Source organism: Opisthorchis viverrini (genome assembly GCF_000715545.1).
Source record: "Opisthorchis viverrini unplaced genomic scaffold opera_v5_94, whole genome shotgun sequence".
NCBI lineage: Eukaryota > Metazoa > Platyhelminthes > Trematoda > Opisthorchiida > Opisthorchiidae > Opisthorchis > Opisthorchis viverrini.
This window is the reverse complement of record NW_008751751.1, coordinates 78107-87259: the sequence shown is the minus strand read 5'-3', so window position 1 is coordinate 87259 and position 9153 is coordinate 78107.

Sequence of the window (9153 nt, the reverse complement as noted above, 5' to 3'; positions counted from 1 at the left end):
TACGTTAGGAGTCATAATCTGGTATAAGTATAGGGATATCATTTTTATTCGACGAGGCAGCGCCAGAAGTACAGTAAGCTGAAAGTTTTTTAAAGAAAAGTGCGTCAGTGGTATTAAAGGACATTAGTTAAAGACGACGAAAGCTATCTGACACACATTTGACACCTTCGTTTTGATGAACGGATAAGATGTTTCACTAACTCCAATGAGCTATTTTCATCTTATGTAAAATATAAAAAAAACGACCATCAGTTAACAATAAGTTAAGTTTTCAAAGTGAAGTAGCACACTCGAGGGCACAGGTATAAAACAATACAGAATAGATAAAACGGAGCAAAGTGGTTTGAAAATGTTGAGTTTTAACTGATAATAGAAAAAAAGAAAATTCAGCTGCTCTGTTGTACATTTCGAAGTGAGAGATTGTAGATAACCATTGTTAGGCGCAAGGTAACAATAAAAAAAGCTTATCGCTGCACAGGAATAGTTTAAACCTCCCTTTCCAACCTAAATCCTCCCGCTTGACAGTCCACTGACAGTGCCGTATTTACGCAACATCTTATCAGCTACCGTATCCAAGGTGCAGCTATCTAGCCAACTCCCCAAATCATCGGTGAACGAGCCGGTGGCAGCTACAACCACTGGACGACAAGTACGCGGTTGTTACAGTTGATAAGGATGACTATAATGATGGTGATGAATGGTTTAAACCCAAAAAAGTACGTGAAATTAGGAGAGTTGTGAAACGAATAGAGAAGACCTGGCAAAAGTTTAGGACCGGAACAATGAAACAATGTTAACGTCTGGTAACTGAAGATAAGCATGGTCACCTAGGCTAGTCTTTTGTCAGGGAACAAAAAACACCAAGTATGGTAAAAGACTTTTGTCTGGTTTGAATTATTATTTCAGTACATATAAGGTAAGTCGTAGGATGGTATCGCGAAAAATAGTGAGAGGGTGAAACAATCTATTCTTATAGTCATCGTATTTATGCTTCTTGATGGAACGCCGGCGTCCTGGAGCGGGGGTTGGCAGAGCAGGGAACCACTGAAATCTGGTAATATTTAAGTCGGGGTAAATCTATGGACACTAGCTCTAAGCGTGGTTACCTGTTATAAGTAGCCCAGCTGTTGGTAGTGAGGGCGTTTATCAGAGTTTATTGAGACTTTATGACTTCTTTGAGTTCCATGGGCAACTACACCAAAAACTTACATTTGTTGTAGCAGTTTAGGTAAACTCAATCAATTTTCGTGTGTTATGATTTTTACTCCCAAAAATATTCTAACGTAAGAGCCTATGAACAACGACTTCCGGATTTACCAAGAAAAGTATTAATCGTCAGTGAGAAGGTGCCTGAATATGACGGATTTTCTTTAGGATAAAGCCAGATAAGGACATAATAAAGCAGTCGTACTTGGACGGAAAGGATTTATGCAGTTGTCCAATGCTTTCAGTTTTTTCATACTTAATCTCAAAGCCGTTGACCAATTAAACCTGTGGAGGAGCTTTACACGGGACTCAGTACTGACTGACCAGAATGCAGTCTGCGCGTACAGAATGACTCTTGCTCGCACTGTTTGCTGGTTTAAGCAATGTTTATCTTAGTAGGCATTTTGATAGACACATTCTTGTTCAGTACAGCAGGTGGAAACGTTCTGCACAAGTTTATCCGTCTCTAGATTTAGCCTCATTTTAATGAAGCCAAGGGAACTAGGAGCCTTAACATATTTGTATTTTGCTTAATTTTCATGTTACTGACACACTGCCAAATGACATTTTCTGCCAAATTTTGAGATGATTATGTGAGCTACCTGACCGTCGAGGTCTGTTAAATCCATTCAGTGGTGCACGCGGTGTCCTTATAAATGACTTAGCAACTTGGTTTTAAAAAAAGGTTCTCAGAGAGCCTGATGAACAAAACACATTGATGGAAAACATGGAGAGACAACGCAGTGAATTCCTAGGTCGCTCAGACTGAATGAATTAAGGGACTTGAGCAAATACACGAAAGTTAGATACTGCATGAAAAGAGCTATCATTCAGAGATTGCACTAAAAGGTGATACGAGTTATATCTGTCAACTGATTTTAAATTTCAAAACCAGTCTAGATGTTTTGCATGAGAGTTATTGGTGAAAAACGGAAGTTTTGAACACTTGAGTTTATGATAAAGCTCAAGATATATATCGTTCTTCTGAACGTAAGTGTAACCTAGCGGTCTGGGAAGACTCTGTTTACAATCACTCCGTTCAACATCACATCTTGAGTCAATTAGTCTATTTTCGTGGGATGGACATTCGAATGCTGAGTGAAGATACTCAAACTGGTAGTCAAGACCACGGTTCCTTTATGACTAAGCCTGTGTACAAAAGCATGCTCTTCGGGAGGTCTGCTCGGTCTGCTGATGCAGTCATCACCAAAATGATATCGTTGCTTTGTGCGGACTTCTGTCTTTGTTCCATTTCTGAACAGATGGTTTATCGACCGAGTCATTTGACGGAGTTCATTTTCCAATCAAAATTTCCCCCACTAAGTGAAGCTAATCGGTAACCATTGTACGGCTGTTTCTTAAAATCATCAACAGGGTGATCAACTATGCTGATCAGCCACTTATGACCGGAAATGGGCGAGTTCGAATCTTTCTGGAAATTAATGAGATGCGCACTACCTATGATTTACAATGAGGATAAAACGACTGCACAGCACTTAAGGGCTTATCAGTATCTTTTCCTACCTTCAAATCTTGTACCGTCAAACGAGATCACGCTAAGGACCTAAAGGCGTTGGACACATGTTGGTGCCTGGTGGTAAAACGCCCATTTTGACAGACGGTATACAAGGTTTTACACGAATTGTTATCATTCTGAAGGAGACTAATGACTTGGATTTATTGTGAAGGTATATACTCTCAGATTCAACAAAGTTATCATCACTGAAAACTGCATATATGTGGAAGACAAATATATACCGCAACTTTCTTGTAAAGATGGTGACTTTTTAAAAGAGAACACAAGGTAGGTTTGTCTCTCCTTATGAGTGCAAGGAATATAATTCAGCATCATTATGGTCCTTAGAAAATTGTGGAACTTTTAGGCTTGCCTATGAAAACATTTTTCGACTGAGTTTGTTACCCAGCCGATGGAAATCACACAGAATTACTTTGGTGGTAATAAGATGTTATGACTGTTGCTTCAACGAGAACTTCCTGATCGTTTGACGAACTAGGTGGCTTCATCTGCGTTTGGTATCCTTTTACCTGCTCTTCGCGAAGAAGAGCCCTTATGAACTTAAGTCATTCTTGGAATTACGAGATTTCAACTGGCCGTTTTCTCACACGAAAGCCCAAATCTTTCTACACAAGTGTTCCAAAATTCACCCCAAAAACCGGTGAACAATTTATTGTTCGCCCGTGTTGCAGGATGTGGTGTAATATCTTGTAACGCAGAGAGTAATTATCACATTTTGTAACTGCAGCTACATAACGATACAGGATAGGTGAACCAGAGGGTTACTTGACATTTAAATATCATTCAGATATCATATCTCCACTACTATTCAAGTTCTCACTCATCACAGTCAGAATTTGACTCGAGAACACATTACAACAAACAAGTAAATTTAGTTCAGCGAATCCAACGGAGTATTATTAGGAAGGGGAAAATAAGCATTTCTTCATGGCCAACCGTTTGACACGCAGTAAAAATAAATTTCCAGTTTCATATTTGTAATGTACTACTCATAAATTTGCTGAAAATCAGCTGGGTTCCAGGTGAGTCTCTCGAAAGACCAAATTAGTTTGAAAATGAGTGTATATTAGCTAACTTTCCAGTTTCAACTTTGTGATAAAAGTGGTGAATATTTGATAAGCCATGTGCGCTTTCAATTATCGAAAGACCAATTAGTTTGAAAATGAGTGTATATTAGCTAACTTTCCAGTTTCAACTTTGTGATAAAAGTGGTGAATATTTGATAAGCCATGTGCGCTTTCAATTATCCCACAATGCAGGTTGTTCACATGTAACCATTCCCAAATACGCTGCTTTCTGGTAATTTGCGATAAGTGAACAGCAGTTTGTCATCGTGGTACAAAAGTATAAACCATCTGTATGTAAGAAGTAGCCCTTTCAGGGAAGAGAGTTCCTGTGAAATTTGCTTGTGACGTGACCCCCCTTCAAGAAAGTATTTTTGGAAAGATTATCTTATGACACCAGCTGATTAAACGGTAGCCGTTATGAAGGATTACGTAAGCAACGTGGTGTGGCAGTACTCGGTTTCTTACTTGAAAGTTGCCGAATAACTTTAGTCCCTGGCAGAAGCTGTCTTGACAGTGAAAGATTTATATCATCTAGAAGATCTTAGCTATGAAGCACGTCATAGTTCCTTTGAAAGCTATTCATAACACTTGATTTTACTTTTGAATGGAACAACCCGTAGTATGTTCAACATCACAAGTTGAATCATTGTTACTATGTTTCTTTAGCTTCAGTCACCTGAAGAATTTGCAAGATGCCAGCGTTTGGATAAGAGATCAAACATTTGATTTTTTTAAAGGCGGCATGATGAAAGAAAAGTGAGTAAATGTGGACGTAAACGTGAAATGAATCTATGACTGAATCACAGGGTTGCAGGATGACGTTTATTGATCAGTTAGATTGTGATACAATGGCACTACCATACCGCCTATAGTGCCTATCCCTATCGCTAACAGGAAGATAGCAAAAATAATCAGCGGAATGTGCTGTAAAACCAAATAAGGCGACACATCAAATCACTAGACTCCAATTGAAATTCTTTCGTCACATCCCATTTAAGTCAACTTCACAAGCTAGTAATTACCCACTTAATGAGACAGGAAAACACTGTTCTCTTCTATGTAATCCACAGCGCTTTGTTGTGGATTTTAGCAATAATTATCCTGGCCTTCTGGTAAATACATCGTAGCATGATTAACAGCTCATTTCTTCCAGTTCATTTACTTTGCCAAAAAACGTGAAATTCCAAACAGATACTCCAGCTGAATGGGATTCACACTTCCCGGATTTAACTGGAGCTATACTTGAACCTCTGGGCTGATAAAATTGTAAACAACTAGTAATAACTTACCGACGTCTCCGGTGCTTTTCAACAGGCATTTCGTCTAAGATAAGTATCACTGAGCGTAGAAATGTTTTTACATTGCTTTTCATTTTATTGCAGGTAAATGTTGCAACAAGTCACGCTTTTACTGATGGCGCTTACTATTCTCACATGTTTTTCTAGTTATACTTGAAACAAGGACCTGCTTGGCGATTAAGCAGTACTGAGTGCTTTACAGCAATCCCATGCGCTTACAAATTGCTGAAATGCATCTCACTGCCAATAGTTTTCACTAGTAGACACATGAGTGACATTTAAATAGAAAAAACGCAATATTGTTACCTCTCACCCAATGGAGTCATCCAGCCATTGCTGATAACGAATCACAGCAACCAACTTATGCCCTTCATCTTCACCCGGTATAGTGTACAAAAGCAGTCAATGTATAAATTTGTAAAGTCTCTTTTCCGAAAACATGATTTTTAACATCCCGGTAAGAGTGGTAGGATGGTTCAAATTGTTCTACGTGTACTGATCAACTTCTGGAAGGCCTCGCGACGAAAGTTCTGGAAAATCCTACGAACGTTTTTTTTGAATTTGCGGCGTCACTTGGTAGCTTTGTGAGTTCTCGTGTTATCTTGAGCTATCTGTTGTCCAATCTCGCTTAGCCATCCATTTTCTACGCAGCGCTTTTCGTGGGTTGTCATCTTTGTGTCTATAAATCGTCCCTCACTTTTAAACGGATACTTTGCCAGTTATTTAATAATATACTGATTGTTTCTAATGTTTTGATAATCGAAATCAATTAAAAAGTTTTGGCGCTTTTGATTCTAGCATTTTGGTAGGATGTTGAAACTAAGTGGGGACGTGTAATTCTAAGCATTTTGTATACAACCTCCCTCACACTTAGAGTCAAACTTGGAGTCAACGTTTTTAAACGAACGTTTTATGAATCACTCTTAACAAAGCGGCGCCACAGAATCATTACATTGTACAAATGTCGGAAAACCGTGACACTTAAAATATTCTTAAGTAGGGAAATTGATCAGTTTGGTATGTGCGAAACACACCTCTTTTTCTTGAGACAGCCACATCATCTGAACACGAATGCCGTGCACTTCGTATAATTTTGCCTTTGAAACCATTTTTTTGTGTGTTGGAAGATAAACCTAAGTTGTCTGACAAGAACCTTACTATTTGCACTAAAGTGATCTTAAACCCAGGACAATTTTTAATAAATAAACCAATTTCTATCAAAGTTATTCTAGGAATCAGTTACATAGGAATCTACTGTATGTGGGGCAATGCTGAATCACTGCACATCGCTACATTTATAGCATTATCTTTTGTGACAAACAGTTCGCAACCAAATCACTCAACCTACTGATCGGACCAGCAGCCTGAAGTCAATTTCCGCCTATTCTGTGGGAAGCATTGTCAGAATAGACGCTCCCAAGCATGTACTTCTGCCGTGAACTCTTTTGTGGTCCATCTATTTGGTTATTGAGTCGATTTTCGGGACAGACATTTGTGGCACATTACATTGAATGTTGACCCAACTGTCAACAGATTTCTCACATCTGTTTGAAGGAAACTCAACTCGGCAACGGTCAGAACTGTTTCGTTGCTGTTTTCTAACTGCGTGTGTATCGAACTGCTGAGCAGTTATCCGTAATCAAAAGGTTAGGCCTCAACTATTAACCGGGAAGTCGTGAGTTTGAAAACTCCTGAGCTTCCCAAGGCTGACGATGATGAAAACGATGAAATGGCTGTAAGGTAATTCTGAGGCATTAACATATACTGACATCATTTACAGAACGAATTCTTTCTAATGAAAACCTTCAATTTTAGTAAACAGTTCAACAACTATTGGCCCATTTCCATTTCCAGCACAATTAAAACTCCGCTTGTGTCATCAAAAATCGACCTCTCATACACTGGTCCCCTACACAGTTTTTCTAGTGAGAAGCAAACCTCTTTCCTCTAGTCAACCCACTGAACGAAAATTGCCGAACTGGATCACCAGAAACCTAGCTAAATAACCCTTCTCAAGTGATTTTGGTCCACACATACCCGACTAAAAATTCTATTATTGATGCACGCAGGTTTCCATTTGAAAAAAATGCCGATATGTTCGTAACCTTTCAAAGTTCCCGGCTAGCGAATACTGTGACAGGAATGCGGGTCTATAAATAAAACAGCCAATGGAGGTTTCGCCCAGGAATTACTCTAAAAAGTGCCTGTCGTAATATGCGAAAATCGATTGTGCTTTCAGGCCGTCATCAAAACAGTGTTCTTCGCTAGATGATCAGAATGTTGGGAGACATTTCCTTATGAATATTATGAAGACTCTGAATTGAAACACTAACAGCGTGAAATCCGTATCGTACTTTCGGTCTTATGCAACACCGTCAGCTAAAACAGAACATCATAAACGAAAAATTTACTCAGATTCAGTTGAGTCTCCCATCAAAACCAAATTAGTTCGCAACTGAGTGTGTATCGCTTGCTCTCTCCAATTTTGTTTCAGATAGAACATAATGTTAACGTAAATCCTAAGAATGCTTCGTGCGTGATGTATTGAAGACAGTTGAACAACCCTGGTCTGTTTTTTCGGTTTCTGATTTACTTTGTGGGCTTCTGTAAAAATCAACTCAGCTAACTTCCAGACAATAAACACTTGTACGGCGGTCGATCGAGTCACTCAGGGACCTGAAATTGTAGTGGCACGATTTTAAATTTTTCGTAGAGATTCTTTCCTGCAAATAAGGATTTGAAGTACTTAATAGCACCAAACCTCAATCTTTTCCTTGTTCATGAATAAAAGCATGCAGATTGCGCGAAAATCATGTTATTCTTGCACGAAGTGGAAACTGAAACTCTGACCAAATTCTCTCCTAACACAGGGAGAGCCAAGGCAGCCCAAGAACAGACAGGGAACGAGAACTCTGCAATTAAGGATGAAACACAAAGCAGTTAAACTGCAGTGTGAGAAAACATATTAAACGTAATTGTTGTCTGCTAGTCGCAGTTTACATTTTGTTCACGTGTTGATTTATCCCTGCTTACTAGCAACCTTAAGTTTCATTGATCCGAAATTTGAACACAGTTCACCTGGAAGTTTTCCAACCGTATTCTTTAACTTACTGTAGGGGAACTTTTGCTCCTAAAGGTAATAAAGCTCATGGATGTAACTAGTAATTCCGGGTTTTTTGAGAAATCAGGAGGATTTTAAGAATAGATCACAAAGTCTGCCAAATTATAACATGAACATGATTGGATCTACTGTGTGTTGCCTTGTATATTCACATTCGTGTACACGAAAGAAATGTAAACGCAGTTAACGTGCACCTCAGTATTTTATCGCTGCATGTATTTGAGACCGCCCGTATGTGTTTGTTTTGGCTCGTCAGACAACGATTCAAGCTCAATGCATGCTATTTTACTCCTTCACGTGTCAATGTACAACAGAATACATAGGGCAAACGAAACGACAGTTATGTGAGACGATAAGGGAGCATAACCCGTTTTGCTGACAGTCGGATTGACGCTGTCTAATAGCAGCGCAACAGTTGTCCACTTGGCTGGCACCAGCCAAGTGGTTAATACTAACACCACTTTTCTAATATCGTACCCAGCGCCTGTCCACGCGAGTCTGTGCACTCGGACAGCTTTCGTGCGCGAATTGAAGGTTCCAAATACGCTCGCAAGACCACTGGCCACTCAGACAAAGCTATCGCGGTGTAAGCAGCATTTGCATCTCACCCGCAGTTTATCACATCCTTGTTCGCCTTTAGTTTCTTAATCCCGTACTGAACAGAAGAAGATATCGTGAAAGAACTCAGTGATGGTCAACGTGTGTTCAGAATTTCACGATGGCTCTTATGAGTGACTGACATTCTTATTGGTTTAACAACAAAACTGAACGGAAATTGCGAACGGTAATGCTGGTGTATACGGCATCCCATAGATGCGCCATTGTGACTGCTACATTGCGTTTTGCGATTGTATTTGTCTCATACTTTGATCACCTAGCACTCACCGACAAGCTAATGTCATCAAACCACCATCAGATATCTTT